General features: G+C 32.9%; 1 protein-coding gene across 3 annotated transcripts in view; it reads left to right on the top strand.

Annotated features, from left to right (window-relative positions):
- Positions 1-245: 245 nt before the first annotated feature.
- The window catches only part of LOC140452371 (uncharacterized), a 116,052-nt gene continuing 105,303 nt past the window's right edge, over positions 246-10,994 (top strand). For 2 of the 3 annotated variants that reach the window (XM_072546578.1, XM_072546576.1), the window contains exon 1: positions 246-527. The gene's annotated coding sequence lies outside the window, so the exon portion shown is untranslated. The remainder of the gene's footprint in view (positions 528-10,994) is intronic. The other variant, XM_072546577.1, reaches the window with a different exon arrangement.

The raw sequence follows: 10,994 nt of genomic DNA, 5'->3' as shown, positions 1-10,994 counted from the left end.
TTAACTTTGTAGCATTTAAAAAAATAAACTTTTTACAATATGACATTTATTGATACTGATCAAGATCAACTCACCAAAGCTGGTGAGTTTTGCATGAGTTATATTTAAAATTAGCGCTGGAAAGAAAATGGTCCTCTCAGCATCTTTGCCTCTAAACCACTTGTTGAGATAAACAAGGAGGAGGCAAATCACCTGTGGCACAGAGATTATTCCTGAAGATCGTAGAAACACACATGCGCATAATCCATTCTCTCGAAGTTCGTTGTCCGTATCGCGTTGAAGTTGTTTGGTTTGTAACTGATGTGAATGTGAAATGTGGTAATAGTAGTGAGGCAGTTGGCAATTTAAACACATGTAAATAAAACTAAGATGTTAAATATTCATTATTTTTCAATAAAATACGCTTTGGTGAGTGATAAATAAACATCCCGAACATGCAGGGTTTTGTGAAAGTGCGGGGTTTTCGGTAAAAGTTGTCCTGTTTTCTTCGTTTTGCCAAAGTTTTTATACTGCTTCATTGGAATTCGGTAGGCGTTTTATGTACTTATATTAACACCAATATTAAGCTTGCAGCTGTTTGTCATATTTTTATTAATTTCATACTACTTACCAGTTTTACTCATATGTATTTTTAACGATGACTTGTTTTAATAAAGTCTGTAAAGTTTATTACTTTTATATAAAATATAAAAAACCGAGGTATATAGATATCAAAAATTGGGCTAAATATTTACATCTGCCAATAATGTTAACTGCTAATATTTTGATAAATAAAGATCATTAAGTAGTAGATAAATAACTGCCAATAAAAAAAACTGCCAATAATATTATGTTTATACACACGTTGAGAGATTTATGTGATTTGTTAATTGCTTTACTCGTAAAAATTTGCACAATAGTGTAAGAATATTGGTTAAAGTCTTTACGCTACTTCTCATTGTTTGATTCATTTATTTCTAATTTTACTCTATCTGCAGCAGTCAACTTATTACGAACCATTTCTGCACCTGAGAGCAGTAAATATTAATTTTTACGTTTGCGAAGGTCATAGATTCCTTAAGAAAACTAAATGTTATTGCTAGGGTCTGTAGAGGACAGAGTACCTTCTACAATTAAGTACTGTAGGTATTAATACCGTTTTTATAAAAGGGAATAATTGTTCCCGTATAAATAGGAAATAAAATCTATTTACATTATTTTTATTGCTTTAATGTGTTGAATCTGTCTGTTGAAACTGCCCGTATGTCACAAAGATATGATGGAATATATCACTTACTTTTCATGGACTTTTATTTAGAATAACAACTTAAATAATTTTAATTGAGATAGGGGATCATTTGTTTATGCATCATATTTTATCTTCCTAATCTTTGTTGTTTACATATTGTTATCTTAGCAGATTATTAGAACAGTCAAATTAAGGAAATACTTTACAAAAATATGAATTCGATTTCATATAAATTACGTATGACTTTTGGTGTTGATTTTGAAATTTAAGTGGTGTAAGTCAACATAACAGTTAATAATAACGCAAACAGAACTTGTACGCATCAGTTTTCATCTTCACAAAAGTCTTGTGTAGATTCTGTGGTTCTTATATGTCGTGTGCATTTACAGAATGAAAATTGATGTGATAGAATGTCTTCACCATTTTACTCCAAATATTTTCGATGGGATTAATATCAGGGCTATGTCCAAGCATCTACTTAAAATCCAATTCTTTGTGTTCATGAAATATATTCGTCCTTACGAGAATAATGTGTTTCCTATAGACGACATATATGAATAGACCCGTCATTAGAAAATTTAAACAGTTTGTCTTCAGAAAAATCACATTTTATCACAGTCTCAATCGCGATAAATGTTATTTAACGCGAATAGACCATGTGCTTGCTTACTATTTTCATTTAAACGATTGTTTGCTGCTGAAACTTTTTAATTCACGACAAATTATTGTTGGTAATGAACATAGAAAAGGTATTTCTATCCTTCGCAGTTTACGCAAATGTAAATAGATTTTGTCTGAAGTATTCCAAAATAACTTCTTCATCGGGCGTGGAAATTTTCGACTAACCCATTCGTGCCGGATCTTCCTTGAACTCTGTATGCCTAATGTTTTTCTTGTACCTATCTGCTTAATGCGAAGTACAGTCGATTTGTTACTATAAAGATGAAGATATATGACAAAAACTGAAGCAAGTTTGCAGAAGTTGTGGAAAGACCATTATCATTTAATATAGTAAATAATATAAGGTTGCTTTTATGAATTTAAAAAAGAAATCAAATACAAACATAATGACTTTTGGGATTCATCAGCTTTGGTCAGCAATTATTTCATCCTTAAGTTTTGTCAGTAATTGCATGTCAGTAAAGCATATCCATTTTGTAAGGTCGAATTCAGACAAAGTCTATAATGTATTGTAATTTATTAAGTAAAAAAGAACAAATTTATTGCTGTAGCCGTTTCCGAGAAACAATAATTGTTATGCTGATTTCACGGCAAAGCTAGCATATCATAGCTATATCTCAACAAGGAAAAAGTCTACAGGGCCCAACTTGGCGGCATATTTTATTGCCAATTGATTGCTGTTGATTGGTAAATTAATTAATCCTCAAAAACTATCCCAATCATCCTCTAACGCAAAACTTAATCTCGGAAAAATTAAGATATCTGCCAAAAGCGATGTAACTAGAAACGCGAACCGCAAGGAATTGATTGCCAATTTATTGCTGAAGTTTTACGCCAAGAAACAATTTATTGTTCCAACCATTCCCGAGAAATAACGGTTATGCTAACATTACGCTAAAGCTATTTAGCATAGCCATAGCTATATCTCGGCAATGAAAAGGGCTACAGGGCCCATCTTGACGGCGTATTTTTTGCTAGTTAATTGCTGTTGATTGGATTGTCCAATCCTCAAAAACTAACTCATTATCCCTTGGTGAAAAGCTCACTCCGAAAAATTCTAGATATCAAACAAAAAAATTGGAACCGGAAAAGTGAACCGCTAGGAATTAATTTTCCTTTTAGCCTAGTAGAAAATAGACTGATAAGTACCTGTCAAGACATTCGAAGGTTTTCGGATTATCGCCGGAATCGATCTACCGAGAATAAATCTGACGAGAAATCTGGTTTTAGTATAAAACTTGCTATATTCTGTGCATAGACCAGACAATATTCCTCTTAAGCTACAATATCCATACGATATGGCAGCTACGAGATATAGTCTATATATATTTGATTTCTAAATTTTTGCTAATTTAAAGCACCCTTCACTCCGTGTGCTACCGATCTCACTTCCTTAAATTCACAAAAAATGGAAATTTTTCTTCGCCCGGAATAAAGTTTTTTGGGACATTCTGAACAAAAAAGGTCCTTAGTAACTTTTCTCAAGGGTGATCGTATTTTTTGAAGTAAGAAACAGGTATTTGGCAGGTATTTTTGAAGTTAGAAACTTAAAGTAAAGTTTAAATATCCATGTACAAGATTCTGATGTGTTTTCAAAATTATTTTATTGCAAAACCCTTGTTTTTAATTGTTAACATTGCGCGCTCCACGCGTACCGCTACCACCACTATATACAGTGCACACAATCGACTGATTTTTTTGCAGTTTGTTTTACAATTTTCATGGCAGTTACAAGCTCTTACCGAATTTTTATTTCTGATGGTTTTACAAACAGAATGTTATCAATTAAGTAGTACAGCTAACGCTATGGTCGGAATACCTCAGCTTGAAAGCAATAATTTAGAAGCAATATGTGATTTTGCTTGATAAGCTTGTGCATTATCTAATTTCAACGCTTTTGGCCAAAATCTGGATTTCCCATGGGTGATTTTTGCTCTAGGGGATGATTAGGTAGTTTTGAGGGGTTGGTCAATGTACCAATCAACAGCAATTAATTAGCAATAAAATATGCCTCTAAGATGGGCCCTGTAGCCCTTCTCATTGCCGAGGTATGGCTATGCTATCTTTACCGTAAAGTTAGCATAACCATTTTTATCGGAAACGGTTGCAGCAATAAATTGTTTCTTGACGTAAAACTTCAGCAATAAATTAGCAATTAATTCCTTGGGGTTCACTTTTCTAGTTTCATCGTTTTTGGCAGATATCTCGATTTTTCCTCTAATATACGCCTCTAAGATGGGCCCTGCAGCCCTTTTCATTGCCGAGGTATGGCTATGCTATCTTTACCGTAAAGTTAGCATAACCATTTTTATCGGAAACGGTTGCAGCAATAAATTGTTTCTTGACGTAAAACTTCAGTAATAAATTAGCAATTAATTCCTTGGGGTTCACTTTTCTAGTTTCATCGTTTTTGGCAGATATCTCGATTTTTCCTCTAATATATGCCTCTAAGATGGGCCCTGTAGCCCTTTTCATTGCCGAGGTATGGCTATTCTATCTTTACCGTAGAGTTAGCATAACCATTTTTATCTGAAACGATTGCAGCAATAAATTGTTTCTTGACATAAAACTTCAGCAATAAATTAGCAATTAATTCCTTGGGGTTCACTTTTCTAGTTTCATCGTTTTTGGCAAATATCTCGATTTTTCCGGGAGTGAGTTTTGCATTGCATTTCCGGGGATGATGGAGTAGTTTTTGGGGATTGGTCACTGTACCAATCAACAGCAATTAAGTAATTAGCAGTCAAATATGCCGCTAAGATGGGACCTGTAGCCCTTTTCCTTGCCAAGATATAGCTATGGCTATGCTAGCTTTACCGTAAAGTTAGCATAACCATTGTTTCTCGGAAATTTTTTCTTTCTGTAATAAATTAATAATAAATGACAGTTCTGGTCTGAATTCAGCCTTATAACTTTACCAACATCCTCATGTAAGCATTTACTAAACAGTTTGCTTACTGATTTTAGTATGAATTCTCCTCCTGGTTTTATTGACTCAATAACGAGCTCATTATCACCAGATAATCTATGGTTCTTCATTTCCTTCCAATCTGCTCTTACTTGTGACACTGTTATGGGTAAAAGTACTTCAGATCCCTGATTTATGGGAGTCGGGAAATTGTCTTAAGGCATTTGGCTGGTATTGACGTTTTTATAAAACTCTGGTTATTTTCAGAATGTCCTGTTTATCTGCTGTTACCTTTCCGTTATTGTCTCTCAGCTTATATATTCCTTTTATACTTTGTTGAGTTCTCTTTTCATTATCTTTAAACATTTATTCTCTTCTACTGTTTGAGTAATTACATTAGTATTATATCTTCTTAGATCTGTTTTCATTTCTGCTGAAATTCTTGTATTTAGTTTTCTCCATTCTTCTTAAGAAACAAAGATTACCAATATAAAAACAAATATATTTTCCAATTCGTCGTCTGTGAAATCTGTGTCTAATGGGATATAATAAATAGTGGATGTTAAAAAATTGAATATATGTTAACAATAAAAAGACTGATATGAGAGTCAAGATTGAAGGTGAATAGGAGCAGTATAAATGTTACATATAGATAGAATCACACTCACACTATCACGTTTTAAGTATTTGACTACAATATTTGAATTAATTATAGCTTAATCAAGGTTTACAGACGCCCACTGAATACTCTGTATAAAAACAAATTCCTGTTCATGACATCAATGGTAATATAAGGATGGGTTAATTATCAATGTTATTTTTAGTATCTATACTTTTACTATTTACTTTTGTTTATTTATTTGCACAAAAACTGCTATTCTGTTGCCACTTTTAAAAAGTTTTTGAGACTGTTTTTAAGGCTTCTACACAGTATTTGTCTCGTTCTGTTGCTCGATATCGGTAGTACTACTTACAAAGTCGTATATCCAAAACATTCTTCTTCATCTGTCGTCTCCTTCTAGAACCTCAACCTAGGTTCTTGTGGCACCTAAAACTCAAGCATGTATTTTGAATGTAGTCAAGTTTTTTTTAAAATTGTTCTATTAGCAGTACTTACCGTAGTCTAATTTACTTCGTATTAATGATCTGTACAGAGTAAGTAAGGTTGTTGTATCAGCCCGCCAAGAGGTATTTGACAGCATTTTTAGTAGATTAAATCTGGATTTGCAAGAACGTTGTAGATTGGTTATATATGGCTTTCCCATAAGAAATTTATTTTTCTTTTGCTAAAATTAAATCACGCGTCTTTTCACCAGAGAATACGTGTTTTGAGACCAGCTTTCAATAATTGTGTGTAAGACAGTTTGAAATATAAGTGATCCTAGAGTTAAATTGTTTGTTTTTAAAATACTATTTATTGCAATTGGAAAGAGTGTTGGACTTAGAGTAGATCTTTGTGGAGTGCCGTTTTGAAGTAGTCGTCTGGAAGATGTAAATCAGTTGGTTCTAACTCGAAAAGTTCGTGTTGTTAGAAAACTTTTAATAAAGGACAACATATGCCCTTGAACGTTTCACTCTTGAAGTGTTTTTAATATAAGATGTCTCCATGTTGTGTCAAAAGCTTTTGTTGTGTTAAAAAACACAGCAATAACTTTTTGATTGTGCAGAAAAAAATCATGTATAGTTATTATATTGTCTGTTGTGACTCTACCTGTATGAAATCCACTTTGTCTGATGCTTATTAGGTTTTTGTTTTTGAGATTCCATTTAAGACAATTAAGGATTTTTTCCAAAAGTTTGCAGGTACTTACAGTACTTGGGTGATATTGGGAGATAGGAGTTTGGATCGTCTTTTGCTTTATTATATTTAACTCTTAACTACTCTGTCAAAAGTAATTACATAAGTATTATAAGTGGGTCTATAAGACCCTTTTTTTTATATAAGGAAAACAAGCAAATTTTTTTTGATAATTTTTTTATTTATAAACTAAGATTAAAAAATGAAGTACCATAAATGGTTTAAACATAAATTGAAGTTATTCTTTGCATTTTTTACATAATTGAACACAACATTGTAAACATACAGGTATTTTAAACTCTGCTCAAACATAGTTCGTTTTTCTGTCTTTCTTGGCTGGGCAGAGATGACATCTCTTTCTTTTTCGATTCTCATTAGCTCGAGGAACAATTAAAAATTTAGTGCCAAGAATATCTGCCTCAATAGCTCGAACCTGTCGGGGCACATTGGAGTTATATATTCTTCTCTTCATGCGTGTAATGTACAAGCTTTGGACTACTTAATTGTTTTAGGAATTTTTCCCGAGGGATAGAATTTCCTTTATTTAGGAACTGATACAGAATAGTTGTCACATTTCTGATCCAAGGGATCCACACCGGCCTTTGTCGAATTATAAAATAAAATTATGTCGGGTTTTTTTGTTTTCTCATCAACAACATTGTCATGGTGCATTGTAGATATCAGTATTACACTTCTGGCTTTCTTAGGTACATAAGATACCATGGTAACATCAGAAGTGAATCCAAACAGATAAGAATCAACTGGCCTTTTTCTTTGAGATAGAAATTCTGGCGAAATTTGGCGTTTATTTTTTTTAATTGTGCCAACCTAAGTAATTTCCTTTTTTTTTTTTTAATTCACGAACCATTTCTACCGAAGTGTACCAGTTATCGCCAGTCACATTACGTCATTTGTAATGAATTGGTTGATTAACCTATAAAACCACTTCGGTAGGATGAGAGATTCGCTTATTCGGAAGAATTACATTCTGAAGCCACATCGTTCCTTAAATGGAACTACCATTTCATCAATAGTCAAAAAATATCCAGGTGAGTAGTTGTTGAAACAATTTTGTACAAATTGTTGAAATATGTTAATTATTGGGGCCAATTTAGTGTCTCTTCTTCTATCAGTTCTTGTCGTAGCATCATCAAATCGGAGACAACATTATAAAGGAAAATCTTGCTATTGTCAATGTACATCGAAATAGATCGCGGCCTTTTCCATCAGTTGCCCACATTGAACGTAAATCCTGGTGTCAAGATTTAAATACTCCATGCATGTAGAGCAAACCAATAAACGCTTCCATTTCTGCAATATCAACGGGATGTATAAAAGCAGGACCGAATAACTTTCTGGAATTTTTATTTCGTTTGAATGTCCCTTATTGCTGTTTGATAACTTAAATTCCTTCGTTGGTCCGAAGTACTACTTCTTCCAATATATCTGCAGTAATCAGAAATTTCCAAGTGTCTATAATACTGTCAGGAGTATTAGCGCGAATGCGAATGGCACCTTTTAAACCAGGCAGAACTGTCATAATATTATCTTTGAGAGCTTTAGTTCTTTTTGGAGGAATTTTCGACCATTTTTTTTTATTGATTTATTCTTCCAGTTGATTATCGTTTATCTTCATATAATTCCTTGTTAACCATCCAGAGAGCGCACACTTTAATTTCTCAAGAGCTTGTCGTAAATTTTACGTCTTTTGTAAATTATGTTTTCTTTAAATAAATGTTGGGAAATTGCTACAAGGATACAAAACAATATCAAACAATTAAATTTAACGGTATTTTAAACTATTTTTTATTTTTGTTTACAAAAATCTTCAAACAAAACAAAACTTCAAAAATGTATTATTTTAAAAGGGTTGTTTCTATTGGTCAGAATCAACATTCTCATCCTTACAATAATTGCTATTCACCTCAAGCGCAGAATGCTTCTTGCATGTAAATGACTGACAACGGCAACACTTTATTGAAGCTGAGGATCTTTTCTTCTCTATTGCACATTGCCGGCACACGTCGCGCTTCGCACGGTTTCTATTTTGTTCTTTTTCAATAGGTTCAACCTCCCGACCATAAGACACCTTTAAGAAAGCACTTATATCTTGAGGTAAATTCTGAAGGTTGATCTGAATATGCCAGTTTGTATAAAATTTGAGCCGCCAATATTATGTAGAAAACAAACTACACACGGCCATCTCTTTGTTATTCAGAGGCTGAGTAAACGGCACACATCTTGTCTACAGTATCGACTCTACCTTTGACACCTCAGTCAGGATCCATTTCTTTGTCCTCATGTAATCTTGAAAGTAATATCACAGCCTTGTTTTTCCGTTGTACATAGGAAACCATAGTTTTATCCTTTTGGAAACCAAAAAGTGTAGATTGAACCTTTTATTTGACAAAAATTCTTTTGGAATTTCAGAATTGTTTTTCTTTATTGTGCCCAAAATTGTTATTTTTTCGATAGCAAATATTCAACAAAGTGGTACACTTGTGTACGAATTATCGATGGTTAAATTGCGGTTTGAGTGTTCTATGGGAGTGATTAGACGCTTTACAATATCTGTTGGGGTGTTAGAGGTCGCAAATGGGCCGTTTTCCGCAGTATATTTCTAGGTTAGATGTGTAAAAACTTTTGGTATCATATAAAGCAAACATTTTTACCTCATATTTTGCCAGTTTACTAGAAATATGTTGGATAAAGTTACAACGACCCCTAAACGGATGCAGCATCTCATCGATTGTGGTATGTTATCTGAGATAGTTTCGCTATTTGTCTAGCTTTCCCTTCTTATCTACTATTTAGAGAGTCCTTTACTCCTACAGTATTTCTGTGCTCTTGGTATTGTTCTCTGATGCTTTTCGCCTCCTTTTTGCCTTCTTTTCCAAGTTCCTTATGTCTTTATTTGTATGATCTTCCTAAATTTTTTGCTGCTTTTTATCTGTATAGTCTGTATAATGTTCTAAAAATAATGTAATCGTTCTTGGACTAAATCACTTGTTTTGGTAAAGTGAGATTGCAAATGAGACGATACATAAACAAGAGATTAAAAATGTAAAACTCATTATCAGTATTCAAATATTAAAAAGAGATAAGAATCTAATACTTAATTCATATAATTTTGATAATACAATAAAAAAATAATATTAGTTGTCAAGTAGATTTTAATTGGTTTTGAAAACAATAACAAGACATAATATCAAGTGCAAATATGGCTTATTTCAAGAGTTTTTCAAAATATTCTTAATATAAAATATATATCGTTTTACTGTCGTTCAGAGTTGATTACAGTAAGGTCTTGTTTTATGCATACCTTTCCATTCTACCATTGAATAAAAACTACACATTGAAATTCATACAAAAGCTTAAAAAAACTTTTATTCAAAACTTAATTCATTTTATTTTATAAATATAATGGATGATGGTTTGCACCGTTTGCGAACTGATTCTAAATCATCTTTATCATAAGAAAAGACTTGTTATGTAATATATATTTGCGGTAAAGGCGATGAATTTCCACAAATTTCATTCTCGTTCTGCGTAGCTCTTCCTTTTTTGACAATGTAATCAGTAATTAAACTTGATGTTTTTATTAATTTTTATGTAGCTCAAGATATCCAGACATGCAGTTCTGCCGCTCACGTTGTAATTTAAACGCTCGTTCAGAATTGAGGTCATTAATAAGAAAATGATTTTCTAATTTACTGCAAAGATGAAGACCTTCTCGAATTAATTTGGCAGTGAGGGGGGTTGATTTTCTTCCTCGTCATTATCACCGTCTATACCTACGAGGCCATCTAAAGTTAGATCAATTATATAATGGTCACCTAATGCATCACATGAAGGTATTAAAACCATCTTCCGCCAATTTCATGTGCCAAAGTAATTATTTCATCTGAGAGTGTCGATGTTCGAATGATTGCATTGCTTGTTATACATACTGGCCAAACCTTTTCTCAACCGGCATTTAAAATTCTTGGTGTTATTTGAGCTGAAGCAGATGCAACATAAATTAAACAATCAAAAATAGAAAATTGCTTCCACACGTCTTTTACTGTTAAGGACTCATTTTCTAATTTACTGAAGATGACTTTGTAAGTTGCCTTAATGTAATATTTTTTTAAAGTTGCTATTATACCTTGATCTAATGGCTGAATATGGCTTGTTGTATTGGGCGGAAAAAATACTACTTGAACATTTGGATGTTATAACTGCAGATGACATGATGCATTGTCAATAATTAATAAAACTTTAAAATCGAGTGATTTTTCCTTCATATAGGCTTCCACTTCTAGTACGAAGCAATTATTGAACCATTCTGTAAAAAAACGTTTGTCACCCAGGCTTTCTGGTTAGCCATCCAATACACT

This window comes from Diabrotica undecimpunctata, chromosome 10 (assembly GCF_040954645.1).
Source record: "Diabrotica undecimpunctata isolate CICGRU chromosome 10, icDiaUnde3, whole genome shotgun sequence".
NCBI lineage: Eukaryota > Metazoa > Arthropoda > Insecta > Coleoptera > Chrysomelidae > Diabrotica > Diabrotica undecimpunctata.
Note: the sequence above shows the minus strand (reverse complement) of the source record. Positions and strands in the feature narration are given on the sequence as shown.